Consider the following 13,509-nt stretch of genomic DNA (forward strand, 5'->3'; position numbering starts at 1 on the left):
AACAATAAGGGATGAATGGGGAAGGTGGCGGTAATAGATAGGGTTCTTTAGGATTTCTTTTTTGTGCTGGAAACAATATAAGAAATAAGATTAAAACAAGGTAAAGAAAAGATAAAGGAATTCCAAATAAAATAAGATAACCCAGAAATAAAAAGATCTCCCTTATGAAGGTGAACGGTAAAGATGATTGATGACGTGGATGGATATGTAGAAAATCGATGGATAATGTCCTATCGAGCCCTCCTAGTCGCAATGAAAAGGCAAACACGATAATATGGCTCCAACCAACCCTCCTAGTCGCGATGAAAAGGCAAATTGGAGTGTGAAGATTAATCTCCCTCACAAGAACTTGAAAGAACTCAAGGAAAAGAAACTTCGAAGGCACAAGGCAATCAGCACTTGCAAAAACGAACTCTAGTTGTATTATTAATCAAAGAAATCTTCAATTACAAAGTTTAATGAAGCCTCCTGATGTGATCCTATCTAGCTCCAATTTTCTCCAAGACTTGATCACACCATGGATGTTATTCAAAGCTGGTTCTAAGGGAGTTTTTCCATACTTTATCTTATATTTACTTATTTATGCACTATATATATTATTATGAGCATAGATTTGCACATTAGACTATACTTGAATTATCATAGTATGTGCATTCATTCATTATATCCTATGGTTTGTATCATTGATTGATATTCATGTATATAATCTATAGTTATAATATTAATATTCATTCATTATCATATGATACATGAGTTATTATTATAACCTATAGTTCACATCTTTATAATATGCACATCATTATATTATATGCATTATATAGTTTATATACTTAGTTTATTTCTTTATGTTATGCATGTAGGAATATTCAGCCAACACTTGGGAGCTACATTTGAGCTTAACTAAGGATAAGGAGCTAGGAAAATTTACATAGGATGACTCGGGAGATCATGAAGAACAAATGGTGAAAAGTTATCAGCTGACCCCCGAGCTCATAGCTCACTTGAGCTGGACTTTTGAGCTAGCTAGAGACCTCATTTCAGCTGGAGAGTTGCACCATCATCACCACCACACAGAGTACTTCAAATATGGTCTAAGTCAATTTTTGTGGATTCGTATCTTTTCGCGAAGAGTTGCCATTCCAAGAGGTGCCTTTTCACAAGGAGCTGGCCAAAGACTCATCTTCATGTAATTCACCTATGACCAGCTCATCTTCAGATCATACACATAGGAAGTAGCTCAAATGATGAAAGGTTACCTTCCACAAATGTGACCTTTCATGACAAGTTGCTGACCATTGAAGACCATGACACCTAGATGCATGTTGGAAGCCAAGTCACGCCTAGTTGCTGCCATCTTCATTCCATGGACTTCAAGACATTATCATATGGTTGTAACCTCACCAAAGCCTTGTAATAAGACCCATGTGCGTTCAAGTAGGCTGCCATGTGCATCATTCAAGCATGTGCACTCCATGTGACATCAAATTGGCACCAAAACACCAAGGGATGATTCCTATTCGGCCAAAGACTATTTCCTCTTCATTTTGGCACCCAAATAACTACCAAAGGCATTCAAAACATCCTTAGGCCGAACCAACACCTTACCATTCGGCCAAGAGCATGTATCTTCATTAAAATCATGTATTTTCATTTAAAAATCATGTATTTTCAAAGGGGTTTCATCCATAGTCGAACCATCATGTATCTATTTGACCTAAACCCTTTGAAAAACTATAAATAGGCTAGTGCATTTCATTTGTAATCATCTCATCTCTTATATAAAATATACTCTTGTGAGTTATTTCTCTTCAAAGTTCTTTGTGAACTTTATCTATTAAACAAGTATAGTTTCTATACTTGTGGCGTCATTCCTACCATTTTTGATTCCAAAATTCCTAGATTGATATCTAGTGGGTTGAAGACACTATCACCACCCCTCAAGCAAGTTTTGAAGACCGGAATTGTGTTTCATAGCATAGTTTCCTCTTTGGCAAGTTTGAGATACAACATCACCACCATCTTCATTCCATCATCAACATCCTTCATCATGACCATCATCAATCCCATAATTCCGCAGTCATCTCTATTCTTATTCTTTCATTCCATTACTTATATTATGATGTAAGGTTAACCAGGCTTCTTTAATTATGGAGAAGTAGGCAACCTTGTTGTTTCCCAATCTAGGAAAGACACCAAATGCTACCCCTTGAATTGGAAATCAATCTGCACAAAAGAAGAATTATTGGTTAAATAAATGAATAATAAAGAAAGGACATAGAAATGGAAAGAATTGAAATGGATAGAATAGTTATCAAAGAAGGGTTGCGGAAGTGTTGTAAAATGATCCCTCAAGTGATGATGGATTCGGCCTCTAATGGTGATGATGGATGAATGCCTTGTTGATGATGAAGGATAATTCAAAGATGAAGAATTGGAAATTTGAGAATTTGGTGATGATATAGGTGTGATATGGTGACGGAATATGGTGATGATATAGGCGTGATAATGGAAGATGGATTATGGTGATGGAAATAGTATCTTATAAAACTAAGAAAGAACCAATGCTATAAAGAGCAAAGACCCGTTTCTTATAAGTCTTATAAGGGATGGTAAGAAAGGACTTTGACCCTCTATCTATAGGAGATAGGAACCAGAAGTATCAAGGTGAAGGAATGACGCCACAAGCTTTAGAAAGGCTTGCTTAATCGATATAGTTCTAAAAAGAACTTGAAGAGAGAATAATCTCAAAAAGAGTTTATATTATCAAAGGGTGTTGTTTACAAATGAATGCCAAAGCCTATTTATAGATTTGTAAAGGCTTGGCCGAATAAATACATGCCTTTTCGGCAAAGTACATGTCTTAAAACGAAAATAAATGATGCTTGGATGAGGGGAGATATCTTTGGCCGAATGATTCCCATATCTCTTCATCTTGGCGCCAACTTGAAGCATGATGATGTTTAGGCCGAATAGAGAGAAGCCTCTTCATTTTGGCGCCTATTTCATTCACATGCAAAGCACATGGGTGGCTGGTCATGTGGCACTCACATGGATGGTGTAGAATGCTTAAGGCGTGGACTCCTCCATGGCGTGAAGATGAACAGCAACTTAGGCGTGACTTGGCATCAAACATGTGTCTTGGTGACATGGCATCAATGGGGAAGCAACTAATTATGAAAGGTCACATTTGTGTGAAACAACCTTTCATCATTTGAGCTACTTCCCATGAGTTTGAGCTGAAGTTGAGCTGGCCATAGATGAAGGACATGTGTACAAGTCATAGGACATCTCCTTGTGAAAAGGCACTTCTCGGAATGGCAACTCTTCGCGGAAAGGTACGAATCCACAAAAATTGACCTAGACCATATTTGTAGTACTCTGTGTGGTGAAGATGATGGTGAAACTCTTCAACTGAAATGAAGTCTCTAGCTAGCTCAAAAGTCCAGCTCAAGTGAGCTATGAGCTCGAGGGTCAGCTAGCAACTTTTCACCATTTGTTCTTCATGATCTCCCGAGTCATCCTATGTAAGATTTCCTAGCTTATTGACTCTAATTCTAGCTTTAAGCCAGCTCCCATGATGTGGCCGAACATGTACCTACAAAAGAAAACATTTATAAGCTAAGTAATATAAGATATAAATATATGGTTCATAACAATAACTTCATACATTCATAATATCATCATCATAACTATAATTATAATGTATGTAAGCTATTATCATAACTATGGTATAAAGAAAGATTAAGTTAAGGAAAATCCCCCTTTGAATATTGAGAAAGGTTGGAGATGCAAGTCCATTTTTGACGCTGAATCGGATCACATCATCCCCCTTCTTTAAAGCAATTTGTCCTCAAATTGAAGGGTGGTTTCTTTTCAATGTTCCTCCATTCCATAGTTGATGTTTCGTCAGAAATTGGGATCCATTCTTTAGGTTCTTGAGTGAGATATGCCCATATAAATTTTCTCTGAATATTTAGGTCCCTTGATATCCCAAAAGTGGTGTTTCTTAATACTCCAATAGACATGATCATTGAATTCTCATAGGTCACGTCCATTGGTTCTTCTAAAGACACATTCTTTGAATAAAAATTGATGTCCTTTTGCTTTTCAATGGACACATCTTTTGGATTCCCAAAGGTCACGTCTCCTAAATCTTCCTTTTGGCAAATGGTGCCTCTTGGTAAATCCTGCAAGTCAAAGAAAAAATCTGCATGTTCAAAGTTAGAATAATCATCTTTAACCTTGCATTTTGTCAATAGGCATTCTCGAATCAAACACTTTGAAGAATAAGCACTTGTTTTTGGATCAGTTTCTTCCACGGTTGTTGCTTTTCCTTTCCTCATAGCCTCAATACTCTGTTTCATTCTGACTTGATCATTCTGAACTTGTTTAGGCGTTAAAGGAGTTAGGATAATCTTCTTTCCTTTATGGCTGAACGAGTATTGATTGGTAAAACAATCATGAATAGTCCTTTTGTCGTATTGCCATGGCCTTCCAAGAAGTAGATGGCTAGCGTGCATAGGGACAACATCACACATAACCTCATCTTTGTATTTGCCAATGGAAAAAGTTATTATCACCTGTTTGCTAACGTTGAGTTCTCCTCGTTCATTGAGCCACTACAAATTATATGGATTTGGGTGCTTCATTGTTTTCAAACCAAGCTTTTCCACCATTATTGTACTGGCCACATTAGTACAACTTCCACCGTCTATAATAACAAAACATACCTTTTCATTCACATGGCATCGGGTATGGAATATGTTTTCTCGCTGTGCATTATCTTCCGCAACTTGAAGATTCAAACTTCTTCTAATTACCAAGGCTTCTCCTTGATCAACAGGATCTGCAAGAGTTATTTCTTCATTGACTTCAATGGGTGCCTCTTCTTCTTCTTCAGGTTCTGATTCTATTTCACCATTTCCAAGTAAGAGCATGGTATTCCGGTTAGGACATTGTGTAGCTATGTGGCCCCTCCCAAGACATTTAAAGCACCTAATGTCTCTTGAACGTTCAGTAGTTTGCTTTTCTCGATTGGGGTCTTTACTTACTTGTTGAGTCTTCGAAGATTCGGCTTATTCTTTAACAGGAGGAGGAGTAGGTTTCTTTATGTTTGGATTCCATCTTGATGGTGTGGGCGCAACATTGCGAGATGTATGTCTCCTCTTCAGTTGTCTTTCAATCTTCATTGCCATTTGCACCATCTCATCTAGTTCGATGTAATGATACAACTCTAAGGTATTGGCAATTTCGGGATTAAGTCCAACAAGGAATCTTACCATAGTTGCTTCACGATCCTCCTCAATGTTGACTCGGATCATGGCCACTTCCATCTCTTTGTAGTAGTCCTCCACACTCTTATGGCCTTGTTTAAGATTCTGTAATTTTTGAAACAAGTCACGGTGATAGTGAACAGGAATGAATCATTTTCTCATAATACCTTTCATTTCAAGCCAAGTTGAGACCGGTCGTTCTCTATTCCTCCTTCGGTTAAGGGTAAGTTGATCCCACCATATTAAGGCATAGTCTATGAACTCCATGGCTGCCAATCTCATTTTCTTCATCTCGAAATAGTTGTGGCAACTGAAAACATGTTCCACTTTGCTTTCCCATTCAAGATAGGATTCAGGATCAGTCTTTCCTTGGAATTGAGGAATTTTGATCTTAATGTTGCTCAAATTGTCATCAACAATGGCACGTCTAGGGCCTTAGAATGCTGCTTGTTCACCCTCGTCAAAATTTTCTTGAACATCTTCTTCTGGAGGGGGTGGTTGTTGTTGTCTTCTATTGGCTCCATTATTACGGGTTGGTGGTAGATCATGGTGTTGATCTATCTTTTCATGAAGAGCATCGAACTCTTCACGAAACATTCTCATCATTTCACCAATGAGTGCCTGCATTTGTAAGTTTGGTGTTCCTGCATTTCCTCGGGGACTTTGAGACATGGTTAGTGAAATAAAGTAATTTAAAACCTTACCAGCACACTCACAAGAACCTCACGTGATCTCTCCAAGAAAGTTTAGATTGCACTCCACTCACTCTCGTGTTTGCACTTGAGGATATGATCCTTGGCTTTTTTTGATCCCCCTTCTGATCTCACCCTCTTGTTTGCCTTTTACCGCTCGATTCTCTCTTGTGGGTCCTTTTTAAGAACTAACTCAAGATTGAGCAAGTTTCTTTAGTTTGTGCGTCGGTTTAGAAATGGTTAGGGTATATGATAAAGGATAGGCTAGAAAAGGTTACGAAAGATGATAAGGTAATGGAATAAGAAAAGATGAAAGAAAAGGAAATGAAATAGTAAATAAGTGAAGATAACTTACAACTCAAGTTGCAACACTTACTATCTTCCTTCACAAGAAACAACAAGGATACCTCCTTCAAGTTTGATGTTGGGCAGATTGTATGGTGCTTCTCTTAGAGTGTACTTTGCAACTTGCTTCACTTTTATTTTGCTTTTGATTTTCTTCTTTTTCTTTTCTTTCTTTTGCACTCGAAATTTGATGTAGGAGTCTTTTTCTTTTCTCTTTTGTTTTCTTCTTTCTTGTTGCTTTTTTTTGTTGTAGCAATTTGTATGTCAATCCACCAAAGCTCTGATTACCGCTTGATGCAAGGTTAACCAGGCTTCTTCAATTATGGAGAAGTTGGCAACCTTGTTGTTTCCTGATCTAGGAAAGACACCAAATGCTACCCCTTGAATTGGAAATCAATCTGCACAAAAGAAGAATTATTGGTTAAATAAATGAATAATAAAGAAAGGACATAGAAATGGAAAGAATTGAAATGGATAGAATAGTTATCAAAGAAGGGCTGCGGAAGTGTTGTAGAATGATCCCTCAAGTGATGATGAATTCAGGCTCTAATGGTGATGATGGATGAATGCCTTGTTGATGATGAAGGATAATTCAAAGATGAAGAATTGGAAATTTGAGAATTTGGTGATGATATAGGCGTGATATGGTGATGGACTATGGTGATGAAATAGGCGTGATAATGGAAGATGGATTATGGTGATGGAAATAGTATCTTATAAAACTAAGAAAGAACCAATGCTATAAAGAGCAAAGACCCGTTTCTTATAAGTCTTACAAGGGATGGTAAGAAAGGACTTTGACCCTCTATCTATAGGAGATAGGAACCAGAAGTATCAAGGTGAAGGAATGACGCCACAAGCTTTAGAAAGGCTTGCTTAGTCGATATAGTTCTAAAAAGAACTTGAAGAGAGAATAATCTTAAAAAGAGTTTATATTATCAAAGGGTGTTGCTTACAAATGAATGCCAAAGCCTATTTATAGATTTGTAAAGGCTTGGCCGAATAAATACATGCATTTTCGGCAAAGTACATGTCTTAAAACGAAAATAAATGATGCTTGGATGAGGGGTGATGTCTTTGGCCGAATGGTTCCCATATCTCTTCATCTTGGCGCCAACTTTAAGCATGATGATGTTTAGGCCGAATAGAGAGAAGCCTTTTCATTTTGGCGCCTATTTCATTCACATGCAAAGCACATGGGTGGCTGGTCATGTGGCACTCACATGGATGGTGTAGAATACGTAAGGCATGGACTCCTCCATGGCGTGAAGATGAACAGCAACTTAGGCGTGACTTGGCATCAAACATGTGTCTAGGTAACATGGCATCAATGGGGAAGCAACTAATTATGAAAGGTCACATTTGTGTGAAACAACCTTTCATCATTTGAGCTACTTCCCATGAGTTTGAGCTGAAGTTGAGCTGGCCATAGATGAAGGACATGTGTACAAGTCATAGGACAGCTCCTTGTGAAAAGGCACTTCTCGGAATGGCAACTCTTCGCGGAAAGGTACGAATCCACAAAAATTGACCTAGACCATATTTGTAGTGCTCTGTGTGGTGAAGATGATGGTGCAACTCTTCAGCTGAAATGAAGTCTCTAACTAGCTCAAAAGTCCAGCTCAAGTGAGCTATGAGCTCGGGGGTCAGCTAGCAACTTTTCACCATTTGTTCTTCATGATCTCCCGAGTCATCCTATGTAAGATTTCCTAGCTTATTGACTCCAATTCTAGCTTTAAGTCAGCTCCCATGATGTGGCCGAACATGTACCTATAAAAGAAAACATTTATAAGATAAGTAATATAAGATATAAATATGTGGTTCATAACAATAACTTCATACATTCATAATATCATCATCGTAACTATAATTATAATGTATGTAAGCTATTATCATAACTATGGTATAAAGAAAGATTAAGTTAAGGAAAATCCCCCTTTGAATATTGAGAAAGGTTGGAGATGCAAGTCCATTTTTGACGCTGAATCGGTCACATCATATTATTATTCATTTCTTAAACCCATTATTAATCATATTTCTTTCTTATTATTTTGCAGCCCAAGCTTATTAATTCAAGGACATCAGTACTTGTCAATCCTAGATCGGGAGACAATAAGGCTATCTACTCTTCCATCAAAGCGTGTAGATTCGCCTTACATTAAGCGGTAATCAGAGCATAGTTGGATTGACAACAAAAGTTTCATTGGCGTGCAAAGCAAAAAGAAAAAGAAGTTCGAAAAAAAAAGACTCCTACAACCAACAAAAGGAGTTCAAAATACAAAAAGAAGAACATTCAAAAAAGAAAAAAAAGAGAAAGCAAGCCAAAGAAAGTGCTCTACCATTGTAAAGTACATCAAAGAGGCCATCTACACTAAGAGAAGATAACCTTATTGTTTCTTGTGAAAGGTTGCAGTAAGTGTTGTTTCTTGAATTGTAAGTCACCTCTTTCTTTTCTATACCTTCATTTTCCTTGTCTTCAACCATTTTATCTTTTAATACCTTTAAATCCTTTCTGCTATCTTTCCATTTCTGCTATTCTTTCTACCCTAACCTATCTGCAGTCGACGCACACAAGGAAGGAATTAACTTGTTCTAATCTTGAGTAAGTTCCTCAAAGGACTTAGCAAGAGAAATTGGAGTGGAAAAAGGCTAATTGAGAGAGTGAGATCAGAAGGGGAATTGTTAAAAGATAAGATATATTCCCGAGAGTAAACACGAGTGTTGAGTGGAGTGATCTTATCATTTCTTTGGAGTGAACTTGTGAGACTTTGTGAGTGTGCTGGTAAGGTTTTAATTTTATTTAATTTTTTTTACTAACAAATGTCTTGTGATTTTTCATCTTTCCAAACCTTGGAGGACGAACAGCAAAGAACAAATACATTTCACACTCGTTGCCATGTAAATGGTAAAGTGTGTCTTGTAGCTATTGACGGAGGGAGTTTTACAAACATTGCAAGCACATTCATGGTGAACAAATTGGGGCTTAAGATAATTAAACATTCCAGCCCATATGACTTGCAATGGTTGGACGACGAGGAAGAGTTAAGGGTCACTGAACAAGTACTTGTGCCATTCTCACTTGAAAGTTACAAAGATGAGATTCTATGTGACGTGGTGCCTATGAATATGAGTCATTTACTCTTAGGGATTCCATGGCAATTTGACAAGTGGGTTGTCCATGATGGATTCACAAATCAGTATTCATTCATCCACAATGAACGAAAAGTCATATGGACTCCATTATCTCCTAGCCGAGTAAATGAATATCAAAACACCTTGAAGAAGAACATTGAAGCAATGAAAGAACAACTTAAAGACAATGCAACTGAAGAATGTTTGGAGAAAAATTAAAATGAACAAAAGCATTTTGAAGTTGAACAAGTTGAAAATGATGAACGGAGAGTGGATGCAGAACTATTGGAGTTGAAAAGAATGAATTTGGAGGAAAAGAGGAGAATGAAGAACAATTTTTATCTAACCTTACTTATTCTCCTATTCTCTCTTTTGTTTTGCAGGATAATTCAAGTGACATATCTTTTCAAGGAGATGATTCAAAAATCATTGCTTTTGGAAAACTAAAAGATGTGACTTTTGAAGAACCAATAGGCATGACTTTTGGTGATTCACAAAAAATGTCTCTTGATGTTTCAAAGATGATGCCATTTGAAGTTCCAAAAGAAACATCATTTGAAGTGCCAAGAGTTGTGTTCATTGACATTCCAAGTGCATTGCCAATCGTAAATAGAATTCAGCAACCAACTCCTATTAAACATCCACCTTTGTTTGATGTTTCCATTCATCTTGTCAATAATTTCTTATATTTTAACTTTGATTTACTTTGCAGGAATTTGAGTTATGTACATGGTATTATCCTACCAACCAATAATGGCAAGATCCTTTGTGGTTATAAGCTTGATTGGTGCATTGAACTCAAGTATTTCAAGAAGTTTCAAATGTTAAGACTCTCCACAAACCATCATGATAATTCAAAGAGTGGAGTTGAAGATATACATATTCTTTTTAACGAATATTATGTGTCGGATCAAGGAGATATTCCAAATGATGCAATTTGTCAAATGGAGGAACCAAAAGGCGTGATCTTTGGAAGCTTAAGAGAATTATCTTCTCAAGTGCTAGAAGATATGACTTTTCATTCAAAGGACGTGATCTTTGGGAAACCAAATAATATGTCTTTTGGAGTGCGAAAAGAAGTCATGGACATTCAACGAACTCATTCAAGGGATATGACTTTTAATAAGAATCCTTTAACAAAGATGACATATGGAGGCAAACCAGCAATGATTGAATGGTCATATACTAAGGAGAATTCACCTTTCGATTTGAGGACAAATCACCCAAAAGAAGGGGAGGATGATGTGATCCTATCTAGCTCCAATTTTCTCCAAGACTTGATCACACCATGGATGTTATTCAAAGCTGGTTCTAAGGGAGTTCTTCCATACTTTATCTTATATTTACTTATTTATGCACTATATATATTATTATGAGCATACATTTGCACATTAGACTATACTTGAATTATCATAGTATGTGCATTCATTCATTATATCCTATGGTTTGTATCATTGATTGATATTCATGTATATAATCTATAGTTATAATATTAATATTCATTCATTATCATATGATGCATGAGTTATTATTATAACCTATAGTTCACATCTTTATAATATGAACATCATTATATTATATGCATTATATAGTTTATATACTTAGTTTATTTCTTTATGTTATGCATGTAGGAATATTCGGCCAACACTTGGGAGTTACATTTGAGCTTAACTAAGGATAAGGAGCTAGGAAAACTTACATAGGATGACTCGGGAGATCATGAAGAACAAATGGTGAAAAGTTATCAGCTGACCTCCGAGCTCATAGCTCACTTGAGCTGGACTTTTGAGCTAGCTAGAGACCTCATTTCAGCTGGAGAGTTGCACCATCATCACCACCACACAGAGTACTTCAAATATGGTCTAAGTCAATTTTTTTGGATTCGTATATTTTCGCGAAGAGTTGCCATTCCAAGAGGTGCCTTTTCACAAGGAGCTGGCCAAAGACTCATCTTCATGTAATTCACCTATGACCAGCTCATCTTCAGCTCATACACATGGGAAGTAGCTCAAGGGTTACTTACACAAGTCACTTCAGAACCTTCTATCACCATAATCAATTTAAACGGCTTACTTGATTTGCTTGGTGATGATAATTGTTAATGAGTGCTTCAACTTCTTTCTTTTCTTTTCTTTGCTTTTCTTCTTTTTGAGTGCTGGATTTTTTTTTCATTCTTTTGGAGTGCTTCAATTTCTTTTTCTTTTTCTTTTTGATTTTCTTTTTCTTTGACTTTGCACTTCACTTTGCACTTATTTTTGTATTTTCCTTTTTGTTGTTGTTGCACGTTGCTTTCTTCCACCAAAGCTCTGATTACCACTTGATGTAAGGCACTTCTGATGCCTTAACAAATGATTGTGGATCTAGGAAGGAAGCAAAACAACCTGCGAAGTGAATGGCTCAAAACAGAATGGTTAAGGGTGGAAAACGTAAGGGTGATTAGGTGGGCTGTTTAATTGAGAGATGGAAGCGGAAGATGGTTGATATGGCTATGGTTATGGTTTATGAAACAAAGGGATGCTTGTGAGGATAGTATCTTAAAGAAGACTCAAAGAAGAACCAATGCTATATAGAGCAAAGACCCAGACTTTATATTGCTTCTTTAACGGGTGGTATGAAGCACTTTGACCCACTAGTTATTAAGAACTATGAACCAAAAGTATCAAGGTGAAAATAGAAGGGGTTGACGCCACAAGTATAAATTATACTTGATAAGTCGATAAAAAGTCACCAGGACTTAAGGAAGAGAATAATCTCACTTTAATTAAAATAAAGGTCTTCTTACAAATGATGATTGCTTTCCTATTTATAGGAAATGGAGAGACATGGCAGAATAATTACAAGGAGATTCAGTCAGCCTTGTGCTTTCCTATAAAGACATAATTTAATGCTAAATAGAGATGACGGTTTAGTTTAAATGGATGGTAATAACCCTTAGCCGAATAGTTCTTGTGTCACTTCATGTTGGCGCCAATTTGGATGGTAGATGATGCTTGGCCGAATAGGGAGATATCTATTCATCTTGGTGCCTAAATGAACCACATGCAAGGCACATGGGGGCTGATCACATGCAAAACACATGGCTTGGTCGAATAGGGAGAGAACTTTTCATCTTGGCGCCTAAATGATCCACATGCAAGGCACGTGGGGGCTGGTCATATGCAAGGTACATGGGTGTTCTAGGAAGCCTTGTGGTGTAGCCTTGTGCATGGAATGATGGCTGGTTATGTGCTCTCTCTTGGGCGTGCATGTGTCTCTTTCAAGCTAGCTTGAGTTGTGGAGCTAGCTAGCAAACAAGGGCTGCTTGTGAACAAGCTTCCTAGCTAAGTCCTTGTGAGCTCCTTAACATTATGTTCAGCTACATTCAGCTACCTTTGACATCATGATGTAATGTAATTCTACCTTTTCATTTGATTGTGGATCTAGGAAGGAAGCAAAACAACCTGCAAAGTGAATGGCTCAAAATAGAATGGTTAAGGGTGGTAAACATATGGGTGATTAGGTAGGCTGTTTAATTGAGAGATGGTAGCAGAAGATGGTTGATATGGCTATGGTTATGGTTTATGAAACAAAGGGTTGGTTGTGAGGATAATATCTTAAATAAGACTCAAAGAAGAACCAATGCTATATAGAGAAAAGACCCAAACTTTATATTGCTTCTTTAAGGGGTGGTATGAAGTACTTTGACCCACTAGTTATAAAGAACTAGGAACCAGAAGTATCAAGGTGAAAAGAGAAGGGGTTGACGCCACAAGTATAAATTATACTTGACAAGTCGATAAAAGTCACAAGGACTTAAGAAAGAGAATAATCTCACTTTAATTAAACAAAAGGTCTGATTATAAATGAAATATAATGGCCTATTTATAGTTTTTGAAGGGACTTGGCCGAATAGGTACATGTTGGTTCGGCCAGCCCTTGTACCTTCCTAAAATGACATGATTTTTAATGAAAAAACAAGACTTTAATGAAAATACATGCTCTTGGACGAATGGTTATGTGTTGGTTCGGCCCTAAGGATGATTTGAATGTATTTGGAAGTTATTTGGGCGCCAAAATGAAGAGGAAAG

Source organism: Hibiscus syriacus, unplaced genomic scaffold (assembly GCF_006381635.1).
Source record: "Hibiscus syriacus cultivar Baekdansim isolate YM2019G1 unplaced genomic scaffold, ASM638163v2 tig00113725_pilon, whole genome shotgun sequence".
Lineage (NCBI taxonomy): Eukaryota > Viridiplantae > Streptophyta > Magnoliopsida > Malvales > Malvaceae > Hibiscus > Hibiscus syriacus.